Raw genomic sequence first — 15,804 nt, 5'->3', positions numbered from 1 at the left:
TTATGATTCAGAAACGACACTCCAATTGATTATTGGCAGTAACATGGTTTAAGTTCAACGTATGTCAAATCTGCTTTGTGGGTATTGCTGTATCAGATAAAAAAAGACCGATCATTTGTCCAGAACTCCATGTTCTAGTCACTGTATAGTGGAAAACGCCGACCTTTCTTCTTCCATTTTTCTTCAAAGCAACAAAAAACATCCTTAATTAATGTTTAGTTTAGTTTAGTTGGAGACTGGAAAGTCGGAACTTCTCATTTAAAACTGTGACGTTGAGGATTTGTGGTGTAAAGCATCAAAGCTTTGATGCACAAAGCATTTGCAAAGGCAAGATCATGAACTTGTTGGGGGCGTTTTTGGCTTCCTTTGCCCTGATCCGCAGCCCTCTCTACAAGTACCTGCCTGAAAGGCTGCGCTTATACATCTCTTCACGCTTTGAGGAGTGACGAGCCATTTCACTGCAGAGGAGACCATGGTGTTTCGAGACTATTAAAGCTCAAAGATGAACCAACTTTTTGAGGCTGCAAATCTTTACCTTGTAGAATCACTACCCACCATTTCAATCCGTCTCGTGACGGTAGAAAAGACTGAGAACGTGAGGAATCTTACATTTTCTATGGAGAAGAACTCTGAAATCATTGATGTCTTTGAAAATGTACCAATGAAATGGAAGTACTTCTCTGAATATAGCCAAGGAAGGTCGAAGCACGAGATCAGATGGTATGAGCTTTCATTTCACAAAGGTTGCAAGGACATGGTCACCAGGTCTTATTTGCCACACATCCTGGAAAGAGCCAACAGGATCAACGAGAGAAACCGGGTGGTGAAGCTCCACATGGCTGCTCATGATTTTTGGACTCCAAAACCTATGATAATTCAGCATCCCATGACGTTTGAGACCTTGGCTATGAATGGTGATCTCAAGAAGATACTTGTGGAGGATCTCGACAGGTTCATGAATAGTAAGGAATACTACAAACAGATTGGCAAAGTATGGAAGGGTACTTGCTTTAAGGGCCTCCAGGCACCGGAAAGTCTAGCTTGATTGCTGCTATGGCTAATCATCTAAATTTGATATCTATAATTTGAATCTCTCAGCTGTATCCTCAGATTTTGTTCTACAGAATTTGTTACTTAGCATGGCCCATCGTTCCATTCTTGTGATAGAAGATTTAGACTGCTCTATTAAGCTGCAGAACAGAGAATCAGGGATAGAGCAACCTATAAAGTTTCAGCAGCCGAACAAGGTTAGTCTTTGAGATAATGCAAATTATGCAATCATAATACAATTTTACATAACCAAAATAAGCTTGGACTTTTATTGGCCAAAAAATATATAAATTTGGACTTTACTGGATATTGATGTTTATGGGGTAGAATAATGGTCTTGAACTGGAAATGGGGCTAACAATATGTACAATTCTGAAATCTGAATTAACTTGATATCAAGTTTCATGATGGTATTCCGTGGTGAATTCATTGAAATTGGGGTTATTAAAAGGTCAATGTTCTTAAAGAGCTCAACTTCTTTAGATTTGTTTTATTGGTTCACATGAACATATGCTTGCTCTAGCCTCTATATTATGGATCCAAGGGTACGATTTGAATTTCCTGGTTAAAGAAATGAAAAAACCTTTTCTGAATTTCCTGGTTACATTTCTTTGATTTTTAATCAGGAAGGAATATAATAATATATGCAGTCCAGGAGCGATTGATTTATAGCTCCAAATTTTAATTTTAGCTATGTCCAATGATTGTCCATCTTTCATGTCATCCTCACAGGTGACGCTTTCTGGACTTTTGAACTTCTTTGATGGTATTCTATCCTGCTGTGGGGAGGGAAAGATTCTGGTCGCTACTAGCAATTTCAAAGATCGGATTGACCCTGCATTACTTCGAGCTGGTCGCATGGACATGCACATCTACCTCACCTGCACTTTCTCAGCCTTCAAGCAACTTGCTTTGAAGTATTTGGAGATTTCTGATCACAGTCTCTTTCATCAAATTGAAAAGCTTCTACCAGAGGTTAAAGTTTCCCCCGCAGAAGTTGCTGGTGAACTGATGAAGACTAGGGATCCTAAGGCTTCTCTCGAGGGTCTTATCAAGCATCTTAAGGTAAAGGTAAATACGAACATTAGTTTAGGAAATTCGTAGTTCTATTTAGACTCAGTCCCTTCTGAACTGCTTTTCATTGTGACTTATTTTGGTTTACTGCTTGATGAGTGCAAATTACTCGGAAAGAACATGGCTTCTATGCTCTTAATGTCACATGCTATCTCCCTCATGTTCAATGTGGTTGATTGGGTGTTTTCTGCAGTTGCTTGCAGATGGCAATTCTGAAGTTAGTTCCGGGCATCTTTCATCTTATTCTCGTCCATCAAATTGCCAGGTCCAGGAATCCTCAATTTCTCTTCGTTTACCATCCAATGAAACTAGTATGGACAATATAAAGTCTCCAGGTCGCAACCCTGATGTTTCAGCCGATAAACAGGGGGCCACAACAGAGTCAAATGTAACTGAGAATAGACTGGAAGACGAAGGTAGCAACAACTTTGACAAGAAGGATTTGATCCAGGGCCAATCTTCTGGGCATAATATCCTAGAGGTCATTGAAGACATGGAGAAGGTGCTGCTGAAACAAAAAGAAGCGATAATGGTACTGCAAGAGAAATCCAGTCTGACTCTGAATAAACTAGCCAAAATTAAGGCCAAAATATAAGAACCTCGGTAAATATCTCACAGATTCTAAGGCCAATTTGGAGATCTTTTTGGTCAAATATTAAATGGGTTGCATTATCAAAATACTCTCTTTTTCATTAACTGAAGATTTTCGCTGACAATTTAATCAAAAGGGGGATCTCATAATGACACTTTGATGACTCACAAATCCACTTCCTTGTCTATATAGAGCATGCTTTTTTGCTCTTTTTTTCCCCTTTTTTATTTTTTATTTTTTATTTTTGACATTGTTAGTGAGTTGGCATTACTTTTGATTTGTCCCATTTATTTCTTTGTAGTTTTTTGGATAGGTTTAGCATCTGCCTAGGAATTTTTTTTAAAGGAGACTGTAATCTAAAAATAGGTTGCAAGTGTTGATATGAATCTCAAAAGTATTAAATATCACTTTTAAAGATAACTATACGAACCAACAGATCTAATTTCCAGTTCTGCCTTGGAACTCTTGCTCTGAAATTTCTCATTTTTAGGGCTTTTAAACTTTCCTTTTTAGGGGGAGGACAAATTGGAGCAGAAATGAACAGCTCTTCATCAACTGGTGGTGAATGAAACAAATCCCCCTTCATAGAGCTGCCAAAACCACGGCCACCAACTGTAATTGCAAATATAGATTAGATGCAGTGCCGTTTGGCTCTACAAATGGGATAGATACCTCTTCATGGATCAGGCAGCCTCTTCATCTGTCTTTTCTAGTGTAGCTGGTTTAGTGGTTTACTGTTTTATTAGGCATGATAATGGCATCTTTTAATTAAAATAAACATCACATTATTTAATTCCAAAAACTTCAGTTTCATCATTAAGCCACGTCCAGAGTCAAGTCCATATCTATATATTAAGCAAGAAACTTTTATTCATTTTGTCTTTTGCCTAAGTGATAAAAGATTAAATTAATGAACTCTGAATTTGAACTTTCCTCTTTTTCATTGTATTAAAGCTTCCTCCCCTTAACTGTACTAAAGCTTCCTCTGCTTAATTGATTCCACTGTATTATATTATAACTCTAGGGCTTTTAGTACAAAAATGGGAGGCTCGTGGCTAGAAAGTGACTCCCTGCAGGAACATTGCAGCGTTTTCACGCCACACACATCTGGATCACCTCCTACCGCACCTACATTGGGGTTCACCCAGCCTCACACAGGTTTTATCATTCATCAAACCTTGTAAATTCAATTTCCGGCGTGAATCAAAGGTATTGACAAACGTCAAAAGCAAGATAAAGAAACTTCATAAAGAAAATTAAAGATAGGGACAATGTAGACACCTCATTTTATCTTATCTGAGATTTATTCATTTTTATTTTATTTATAGTTTTTTTTTTAGTTTAATAAAAAGATGTTTTGTCATGAGAAAAATGGATGTTATTAGAATTAGAGTTGAATTCATTCTGTAGAGAATAAATTCTAGTTTCATGATAATACAAAAATCTGATCAAAGATGGAATCACAATCAATTAAAAACTCCTCTAAGTGTTCCTATAAATTAACTTATAAATCAACAAATGGATTATTAAAGAAAAAATTCTAGAAAAATAACACAAGAGATCAACAGAACAAAATAGAAAAAAATTAGAGGCAAAAAATACAGAAAGCAATCAAGTCCAAATTCCTTTTAGAAAAAAAGCTTCTGGCATAGTTTCGGATTTAGTTTTGGAAGAGTTGGATTTGGTTTTTTGGAGGTCCAATTAGTTATTTTTGAGGAGTTTTACAAAATTGGAAAATTCTGAAAATTTGTAAAAGTTTTGAATTTTCTTGTGAAGAATTCTAGATTCTAGCTAGTTTTCGGCAAGAAACTAAGATTCTCGCAACCTTTTGGTGACCATTCCTAGTATCCAATGATCAAGCCTAGGTTTTAGCAAAACTTTCAGTGAAACTTTATAGATTCTGGCATCGTTTTTTAAAATTCGGTGAAGTTTCAATTAGAGTTGATCTCTTTTTTAGAGAGAGAACGAAGAAAAAATGAAGAGAGAGAAGGTGCATGAGGATTTTGAGGAAAAAACAAATTTTGGGATTTTATACCCCACTGCAACTATGTCGTTTTCACATTTAATTCTATCTAGGATCCGTGTGTCTGCAAGTGGGTGATTCGACCTACGCTGTTCAACCCGCTTTTGACCCGCTCATAGCCTTTTTAGCTCAATCGAGTTGAGCCACCACTTTGGGCCGTTTCAGCCACTTTTCCTTCCTACAACCAAACCACACGCACCATATGAGTCGAGTTAAGCCAGTTCTTATTTTGGTATTTATTTTTTATTTGTTATTTATTTTTGTTTTGTGCTATAATTTTGTTTTATTTATTTATTTTTAAAGCATTTTGCATGATTAATTTTCAGGGATATTAGAGAAGAAAACTATAAAATAAAAATAAAATATTGAAAATAAATGATAATTATCTAATGATAAAATTTTTAGAAATTACAAATGACTAATTTCTATAAAATTTTTATGTGAGAATTTTTTTCTAAATTCAATCCAAATGGTGGAAGAATTTAGATGAGAATTAAAAAAAATAGTTATCATATTATTTTTCTAAAGATTAAGAAGCAAGTGATGAATAAATAGAAGAAAGATATTTTTAAATAAATCCAAATGGTTAAAAATTTAGAAATAAAACTTGTAAAATAAAAATAAATTATGATGATGAAATTCTTAGTAATCATAAATGGATGATTATCTAAGATATTTTTAGGTGAGAAAATATTTTTAATTTTGACCTAAATGGTGGAAGAATTATATATATTTTCAATAAAAAAATGAAAAAATGATTAAATCTTTTTTCGACAACGGTGCCTCTTTAAGAAAACAAATAGAATTTTTGAATACTTTTAAAGTGAGAAAGTATTTTTAAGAATTCTTTTAGATTGATGGAGAAATCTTAGAAGCCATTTCCAATATTTAAACATTAAAATAAAGACTATTAGAACCAAGATTGCTAGGATAATTTAAAATTAAATGGTACCATATTTTTGGAAGGGCATTATAGAGGTGCTACAACCTTCCCTATATGTAACCCAACTCTTGAATTTAGTTCTATTCAAAAGGTCAGAACCTATTCTTTAAGGACCCTTAATCAAGCTTAGGAACTCTTTAAAATGATAGATTCATTACGTGGTCAATCTCACTTTAACAAATATTAGTAGCGACTCTTTTTGTTAGGTCTAACTATAGATTTTTAGATCTATACGTTATGAAAATTTGGTGACTCCACTGGAGACACTAAGAGTCAGGCCATTAATTAATTTTGAATTATTATAATTTTTTTGGTTTGCTTGGTGACCATTTTTGTTTGCATTTATTTTCGTTTTTTTATTTTTTGATTTGGCTTGTGAATATTAGGACTAAAGATATATATTCTTTCACACACACATTATATGCATGTGTAACACATGAGCTCTATATTCAGGCTTTATCCTTCTTAGAAGGGAGTAAAATACTTATGCTCTCGTGAGATGATAATATCTGTAATAGCTACAAAAATACTCCCACACAAATTAAATTCTTATCGTTTGTTGCCTATGATAGGGGATGATTGAAGGGTTTTACTAGTCTGTAATAGACAATGATGTGAGAATAATTTGGAAACCTTTAGATTTAACCCAAACCACATGTGGTAAAACATAAGAAGTTATCCTTAGGCTAGAGCTATATCTACCCATCATTAGAATGTAACCCTAACTAAGACATATGAGTGGATCTTTTAAGCTTCATTCATATCACCTTCATGATAAATGTTATTTGATCCTTATTGATTAAGTTGTTGTATGTTGTATTTTTATTCTAATATCACTAACTTATGCATTCATCTATGCATCATAATGTGACACATCAGTACATGCATTCATACATTGTTTATGCATTCATTCATTCATACATATAAGATTCTTAAAAAAAGTTAGATTAATAACATTAGCATACTAATTATGGTACATAAGGTTCAAAGATAACTCTACCGTCTAAGAATCCAATTCAACCTATTCACCATTAGTACAACACCAGAACCAGAGCCAGATAAATAAAATAGGATAATGCCTATTGTCTTGAGAAGATAGAGAAAGCCTAAGCGAAGCTTGAATAGGAGTTGAGTAAGATTTTGAAAGCCTTCAATAAATTAAATAAAGGAAAAAGTGTAGAAAAAAATGCTAGCCTATAAGACCATCCCTTACAAGATGTTGTTAATTCTCTTTATCTTCCTAGTTATGGTCTGTCTCAAGCCCAGTCCATACAGGGCATTCTTTTGAAGTAATTCACATACCCTGGAGGGTATACATATCCTGAAATGTCATTGACTTCAATCCAAGACATTACTAGAGTTATGTAAATCCTATCTTTATTGAGAAGCCAGTAGAGCTAATCTAAATCCCTAACTTAGATAGTTTTGAGGAAAAAGAGAAATTAAAAATAAAAGCAGTCGAGTCGTTAGGGAATTCAATAGTTGACAAAAAGATAAATATGCTTGAGGAAAGGTTACAAGCAATGGAGAGAATTGGTTTTTATGATTCCCGGATGTTGTTGATCTTTGTTTAGTCTCAGACATTGTTATTCTTCCGAAGTTCAAAGTATTGAAGTTTGAAAAAAATGATGGTACAAAATGTCCAATGACCTATAATACCATGTAGTATTGAAAAATGGCTACCTATGCTAATAATAAAAAGCTGCTAGTGCATGTGTTCTAGGGTAACCTTACTAACTCTGTTGCTAGATGGTATATCCAGTTGGACAGGACTTGCATTTACTCTTAGAGCGAGATGGCTCGCGACTTCATCAATCAGTATCGACATATAATAGATCTAGCTCCAATAATCTTTATTATAGAATATGAAAAAAAGATAACTGAATCATTTAAAGAGTATGCCCAGAGGTGAAAGGACATAAATACTCAAATTCATCCACCTTTGACTAAAAAAGCGACTATGGTGCTGTTTGTAAATACTTTAAAATCTTCTTACTAGAAAAAATGATAGGAAATGTAATGAAAAACTTCACTGATATGGTCATTTTAGGAGAAATTATTGAAAATGACATAAAAAGTGGTAAGTTTAAGGAAAAAGAGACCACCACTACCAAAAAGAGATAGTTATCTAAAAAAAAAAAAAACCAAAGCTCAAGCTATGAATTTTGATGGGTAATAGTTTAGAAGCTATGCTCCATATCCATTACCTGTTCATTTTGCTTACTACTCCATAATTAATGGTATTGTGCGAGCCTCTTACCAACCTGTTCACAACCAGCTTACCCACTAACTTACCAACCAATATTTCAAATACCTGTATATGGGTTTAAGCCTAACAACCAAACGAGTAGTTTAAGGAGATCATGAAATAACCAAGAAATGACCCACATTGATCCTATCCTTATGATTTATACTTAGATATTTTCAGAATTGGTTAAGAATGACTTGGTATCTCAAATTATTTTAAAACCATTGAAGCCACCTTATCTTAAATGGTATGATGCTAATGCCACATGTAATTACTATAATGGGAACATAGGTTATTCTATTGAAACTTGCCCTACTTTTAAACACAAAATACAAAGTTTAATCTGAAAAGACTTAGTGAACTTCGATGAATTAGAGGAGCCAGATATCAATAAAAACCCTTCTCCTGATCATATAGAGGCATCATTTTGAAAAATTTGTTAAATGTTAATGTTGGTTAAAAGTTGCTTGTCATTTTAAGATTTCTGTCAAAGTAATGTTAGAATTTTTTTTATGTAATAAGATTTCATTTTTTGTCATTTTAATAAAAGACAAGTTAACGCATTTCATTACATTGTCTATTTCATTCAAACTATCATTTCATTCTTGGTTTTTTGCTTATTTTTTTATTCCCATTCTCAAATTTCAAATGATGAATTTTTAGACAATGATAGTAATAATTCTAGGATTTAATTTTGAGAATTTATTCATATTGATTTGTGGAGACTATTTGAGCAAAAGAAGTTGGCTGCTAGTAGATATAAAATAGATATGTCTTGAAGATATGCAGTCATTTATAATGATCTATGAGTTTGTCTTTGTTCAATAGATGATTTTCAAAGAAAACATTCATGTTTGAGATGAAAAATGATCATGTTTATTTTATCATTCATAAAATCATTTATTACTACCCTTTTGAGTTTATTATGATTTTTTTTAAAGAACCTCAACCAAGGATCACCCTTTATACTGAGGGTAAAATTTGAGAAGAACATACTTGAAAAAAGAAAGGGACAAAAGATTACAAAAAGTGTTTCAAAGATAGAGAGTAAAAAAAAAAAACCCTTTTTACAAAAAAAAATGAGTGCCACAAATGATTTGGAGCAAAGTAATGAGAATCATTTTGTAAGGAATAAGATGAATGAAAAAAGAAAGAAAAGTAGTGAAATGGGGTAAAGTATCAAGCTATATCACATGATGAGTAATGATCCTTTGGTTTTGAACCATGTAAATATATATTTTAAGCCTATTTTATCCATTTATTTTATAATCCCTCACCATAACCTACATTACAACTTTTAAAAGTCCAGTTTAATTAAATGTGAATGCTCGAATTGAATAATCATGTATTGAGTTAAGGCATGCTTGTGATAGAGCAATGGAATCGTGCTATGTTCTTGTGTTTTAGAGATTGATCTGTGGAAGATATCAATAATGGATGAATACAAAAATAAAAAAATAAAGAATGAAAAATAAAAAATAAAAAAATTGAAAAATTGAAAAACTGAAAAAATGAAAAATGAAAAAGTGAAAAAAATGAAAAAAAAGAAAAAGAAAAAGAAGACTCAAATTGAAAATTCAAAATGGCAATTTACGTAGAAAAATATTTAAGTTGAAAGCTGGATGGGCAGTCAAATATATGGAAGATCAAAGACATCTAAAGATCTTCCAAAGCTAGGGTAAAGTTTAATGAGCTTAAAATGATTTTGAAAGTCAATGGAATGAGTTTTTTTAAAAAGAATTCGAGATTAATGTTAAGAATTATCTAAATATTCATTGTTTGGACATTGTTGTATCATTAAATACTTATCCCCAATGATATGCTTTTAGTTTGTTCCTTTGTCTATTTATTTTTATTCTAGACTCATTCTTATATTGATTGTATTTCTTCCCATTTCACATTATACTTTGTTATTTTTGCATCACCATAATAAATCGATGAAATGTATGACTGCATTATATTTGTCATAATTTGAAATAATAATTAATGAATGATAATGTTCATAAAAGATTCATACCTTCATTTGAAAAGAAATCCAAGATGTTTAGGGCAAAAAAATGAAAAAGATTGAAGAAACCTGAGAAGATGATTTGAAAGTACACATGTGGTGACCATGTGATGAATATGGTGATAGATTGGTCTACATAACCTATGAGTTACGATCAAATGATAGACATAACGTGGATCAATGGACAAAATTTATTCTGAAATTATTAGTGCTGAGAAGCTAAAAAAAAAAAAAAAGAGATGGTGGAGTCTTGAGAACCATATTTCCATAATTAATTAGAATTTCATGACCTTAATGTAGTGACATTTGCATTACATGCATTGTATTTACTTTGTTGTTTGAACAATACATGCATATAATTTGGTGAATATTTGAATCTTGGTTGGCCATGCATTTGCATCATGTAGTTAATATTTGAATCATAATTTAGAATATGACATTTGAATTAGTGAGAATCTAAATTATTGCATTTGCATCATTAAGAAAATATTTTCATCATTATCATGACATTCTTTATGTACAAAACTTTAACTTTGATGAAAGATTGAGAATTTTCATGATAAACAATTTTAAACTTTTTAAGAAAAGCTTTTAAGATAAGGTTGGAAGTCCTCGAATGAAAAAATGTTTTATAAGAAAAACATTTAGCATTCTAAAATTGTAGAGCCTTTTAAAAGAGCATTTTTAATGTTAAAAATGATGAGAATCTTTAAGTTTTAAATGAGAATATTTGCCATTAAGTTTTAAATGGGAACCTTGAGAATTTGTATGAATCTCTAAAGTTTTTTGAATTAGAATCTTTGAAGTATTGAATGTGAGTCACCAAAAGTTTTCAAATGAGAAGCTTTGAAATTTTGGATGAAATCCTAGAAGTTTTGAATGAGAATTTTTGAAATATTATTGTGAAACTCTAAAATTTATCAAATGTGAATCTTTGAACTCAAATGAGAGTTTTTTAAATTTTGGATATGAATTCCACAATTTATCAAATATGAATCTTTGAACTCAAATAAGAATCTTTGAATTTTAAATGAGAATCTTGAATTTTTTTATGTGAAACTCTAAAATTTATCAAATGTGAATTTTTGAACTCAAATGAGAAACTTTGAAATTTTGGATGAAATCTTGAAGTTTTTAAATGAGAAATATCATATATGAAACACTAAAATTTTTTGAATCTTTGAAATCTTGAAAATGAATCCCTAAAGTTTTTCAAATAAAAATCTTTAACTTTTTGGTGTGAATGTCTAGAATTTTAGATTGTAAATCTTTAAATGTGAGATGTGAGCCTAGTAATTTTGATGTGAATCTTTGAATTAAATTTTGGATGTGAATCTCTTAAATGAGAAACTAAAAATCTTGTAAATCTTTACGTCTTGCAAATATGAAAATTCTTGCAAATATGAGTTCTTGTGAATCTAAAATTTTGAGAATTAAATTCTTACGAATATGAAATCCTTATGAATCTAAAAATCTTATGAATATAAATTCTTGTAAACCTGAAAATTCTTAGGAATCTTAGTGTATTGTGAACCTAAACATTTTTATGAATTTGAGTTCTTGCTAATATAAAATTTTGAGAATCAAATTCTTGTGAATCCAATATCTTTATGAATATGAAAATCTTGCAAATATGAAATCTTGTGAATCTGAATTTTTACGAATCTAAAAGTCTTACGAATATTTGAATTACAAACCTTTGCTTTTTGAAATGGTGATTCTTTGAACTCAAATTGTGAATATTTGAGTTGCAACTTCCATTACTAATTGTCAAATTGTGAAGTTCTTGAATATTTCAATTTTTGAATATTTGGAGTTTCGAAATTTTGTAATTGTTGTTAAGCTACACTTGAACATAATGGATGTCTATATCTTTATACAATTTTTTTTTCACAGAAAATGTACAAAGAGAGATAGCTGTAAACACCTCATTTTGTCTAGGGTTTAAAATTCATTTTTATTTTATTTTTAGTTTATTTATCTTTTTAGTTTAAGAAAAAATGTTTTGCCATGAGAAAAATAGGTGTTATTAGAATTAAAGTTAGATTAAATCTATAGAGAATAAATTCTCGTTTTATGATAATACAAAAATTTGATAAAAAATGGAATCACAGTCGATCAAAAACTCCTCCAAGTGTTCCTATAAATTAACTTACGAATCAACAGATGGATTATCAGAGAAGAAATTCATAAAAAAAAAGAGATCAGCAGAAAGATATAAAAAAAAATCAGAGGTAAAAAACATAGAAAGCAATCAAGTCCAAAATTTTTTTTAAAAAACAAATGCTTATGGCAGAGGTTTAGATTTAGTTTTGGATAAGTTGGATTTGGTTTTTTGGAGGTCTAATTGGTGATTTTTGAGGAGTTTTACAAGTTCTAGAAAATTATGAAAATTTTCTAGAATTTTTGTATTTTTTGACGAAGAATTCCATATTCCACCTAGTTTCCGACAAAAAATCCAAATTCTCACAACCTTCTGACAATCATTCCCAGTATCGACGATCAAGCCTAAGTTTTGGCAAAACTCCTCGTGAAACTTTATAGATTTTAGTGCCATTTTTCAAAATTCAACAAAGCTTCAACTAGAGTTCATCTCACTTTTAAAGAGAAATCAGAGAAAAATTAAAAATAGAGAGAGGATGTAAGAGGATTTTAAGGTAAAAAACAAATTTTAGGATTTTATACTCCATTGAAACTACATTGTTTTGATGTTTAATTTTGTCTAGGATCCGCATGTCTGTAAGTGGGTGATCTGACCTATGTCACTCAATCTGCCTTTGACTCGCTCCCAGCCTTCTTAGCTCTAGTCAAGCCAAGCCACCATTCTCAGCCTTTTCAATCATTTTTTCTTCCTACAGTCGAGCCACACGCACCAGCTGAGCTAAGTCGAGCTGAGCCGAGTCGGTTCTTATTTTAGTATTTATTTTTTATTTGTTATTTATTTTTGTTTTGTGCTATAATTTTGTTTTATTTATTTATTTTTAAAGTATTTTGCATGATTAATTTTTAGGAAAATTAGAGAAGAAAACTATAAAATAAAAATAAATTATTAAAAATAAATTATAATTATCCAATGTTGAAATTTTTAGAAATTATAAATGGCTAATTTCTATAAAATTTTTAAGTGAGAATTTTTTTCTAAATTCAACTCAAATGACGGAAGAATTTAGATGAGAATTAAAAAAAAATAGTTGTTATATTATTTTGTAATGATTAAGAAGCAAGCGATGAATAAATAAAAAAAAGATATTTCTAAATAGACCCAAATGGTTAAAAATTTAGAAATAAATGTTGTAAAACAAAAAAAAAATTCTGATGATGAAATTTTTAGTACTAAAAAATGGATGATTATCTAAGTCATTTCTAGGTGAGAAAATATTTTTAATTTTGACCCAAATGGTGGAAGAATTATATATATTTTCAATAAAAATAAAAATAAAAAAATGATTAAATCTCTTTTTGACGATGGAGCCTCTTTATGAAAATAAATTAAATTCTTGAATACTCTTGAGCTGAGAAAGTATTTTTAAGAATTCTTTCAGACTGATGAAAAGTCTTAGAATCAATTTCTAATATTTAAACATTAAAATAAACACCATTCGAATCGTGATGATAGCTAGGATAATTTAAAACTAAATGGTACTGTCTTTTAGGATGGGTATTGTAGGGGTGCTATAACCTTTTACATGTAACCAAACTCCAAACAAAGTTCTATTTAGAAGGTCAGATGCTATTATTTAGGGACCTTTAGTCAAGCTTAAAAATTCTTTAAAAGGATAAATTCATTGGGAGGCCAATCACACTTAAAAAAAAATTGGTGACGACTCCTCTTATTAAATCTAGCTATAGATTTTTAGATTTATACGTTATGATAGACAAGAATGAATATTTATTAATGCATCATTAAGAAAAACCTAGGGGCAGGCAAAGTGTCCAAGTCTGTATGTTCCTTAGCTAAAACAATGTGACAGTGCGGCACTAAAATTACTCTTAGTCAAGGTCTTTTGTAATCCATTTCCTTATAGACAAACCAATATGTTTTGATAGTGTCTCACATGATACTCTTATTTGGCTTGGGTTATAAAACTTCTACCTTAATGATAATTGAGTTAGATTATTATTACAGTTCATTAATTTAAATAAGAGATTAATTATTAAAAGACAAGAATATTGAAATATTTTATGAGAGAAAACCTAACTATCTTTATTCAACGTGTAAAAGAAAAATCATATTCCTTATCTTTTTTAGGATTAAAGAGCTTGAAAAATCAAGCTGGAGGTTTGAAATCAAAGGCTACAGTCAGATTAATCTCCTAAAGATGAGTATATGTCATCTTTTTATTTAAGAAAAATATAATGTTGATTGCTATTATTTAGAGTTGAAATTTATAAGAGAAAAACCTAAAAAACTTATGAAATCTCTTATTAATCTTCGTGATCTATTTGGGTAAACCATTTGACTTTGTTTTCTTCATGTTATTAAAATTTAATAATGATTATTAAGTGGATTTTAAAGGCTGAAAGTGAGGATTTAGGTTTTAAAGGTTGAAGAAAAATTTTGCTTTTGGATGAAATGTTATTAGTTATAGTAATGGATTAAAAAAAAAATTCTATATTAAGAGATAAAGTATTACTATGATAATTATATCCGTTGGAAAATTCATTGAATTTATTTTACAATGAAACAAACAGAAGTTGATTTCGAGTTTTCTATGAAGAGTTGTCTAATTTAACTTGACTATAAAGACAAGAGGAATACAAAAATTATCTCAATTTTTATACACTAAATTACTAATTGAGTTATATATGTTTAGAAAACTTATTGAGTCTACTTTGAATGAAATAAGCAAAAATAAATTTCAAGTCTACTATGAATAAATATCTAATTTTACTAGAAGATATACATGTTTTTTAGCAGCAGCATATAACGTAAATTGCAAAAATTCTTGCAGTTAATTACAAGGAATTACGAGGTGAGCCATGTATGATAAGAAAGATTATTGAGTTTAGTTTTTAATGCACTAAAAAGATCTTAAATCCGAGTTGTAAATCTTGAGATACAATTGTTTTAATAAAAAGAGTTCAGGCTATTAGCAATAGTTAATTCAGATACATCTTGTGTAATTTAGTTATTTTAGTATAAATAGCCTTAAAATAGGTTGATTAATTTTTGATATATTGAAATGACCTTGAATATACTATTAATTATTTTGGGGGAAAAGCTTAATGGTGGATTCGAAAAGAGGTAAGTAAAATTTCTCACATTTTACTTGTTTTTGAACTTATATATATGTATATTTCTAAATGAGTGAGAATTTTATTTTTTTGTTTTCAATATATGAAAATAAGATAAAGCATACATTCAATTTGCATTTTGCTATATAAATGATGGGTCATGCTTATGAATAAAGTGAGAAATTAATTTATATTTTAAAAATGATTTTATGAAAGCTACGAATTTACATACTTGAAAAGTGAGATCATCGATACCAGAATTAGTTGTATAACCCTAACTAATGAGTTATAGTAGTTAACATAGCCATAGTCATATAACCCTAGCTAATGGGTTATAGTGTTAGCATAAAGCTATAGTAGTTATAGTGATCATGAGGATGATATTGTCCATATGACCTTTGTTATGGGTTATAATAGTGATCATAACTAATGATGAACTACGACAAAGATTATGAAAAGAACTAATGATGATTTCTAAAGATTGCTTAATGGTTTTTTTTTATTATGATATTTAAATGAAAGCATATGTTGCCAATGATTTATAAATTGGCATATTTTGATATTGATTTATAAATTTACAAAACATTGGACATAATTATGATTTTTGAAATGTTTTGACATTATGTTTGAT

At 30.2% G+C, this 15,804-nt stretch overlaps 1 pseudogene across 1 annotated transcript; it reads left to right on the top strand.

Moving 5' to 3' along the window:
• The first annotated feature begins 335 nt into the window (after positions 1-335).
• On the top strand, positions 336-3,136 carry LOC111292704 (AAA-ATPase At3g50940-like; annotated as a pseudogene). Its single transcript, XR_016345732.1, has 3 exons — positions 336-1,247; positions 1,783-2,121; positions 2,318-3,136. The product of XR_016345732.1 is annotated as an AAA-ATPase At3g50940-like (transcript).
• Positions 3,137-15,804: the final 12,668 nt, after the last annotated feature.

This window comes from Durio zibethinus, chromosome 10 (genome assembly GCF_047325235.1).
Source record: "Durio zibethinus cultivar Kanyao isolate XHJ-2024 chromosome 10, ASM4732523v1, whole genome shotgun sequence".
NCBI lineage: Eukaryota > Viridiplantae > Streptophyta > Magnoliopsida > Malvales > Malvaceae > Durio > Durio zibethinus.
Note: the sequence above shows the minus strand (reverse complement) of the source record. Positions and strands in the feature narration are given on the sequence as shown.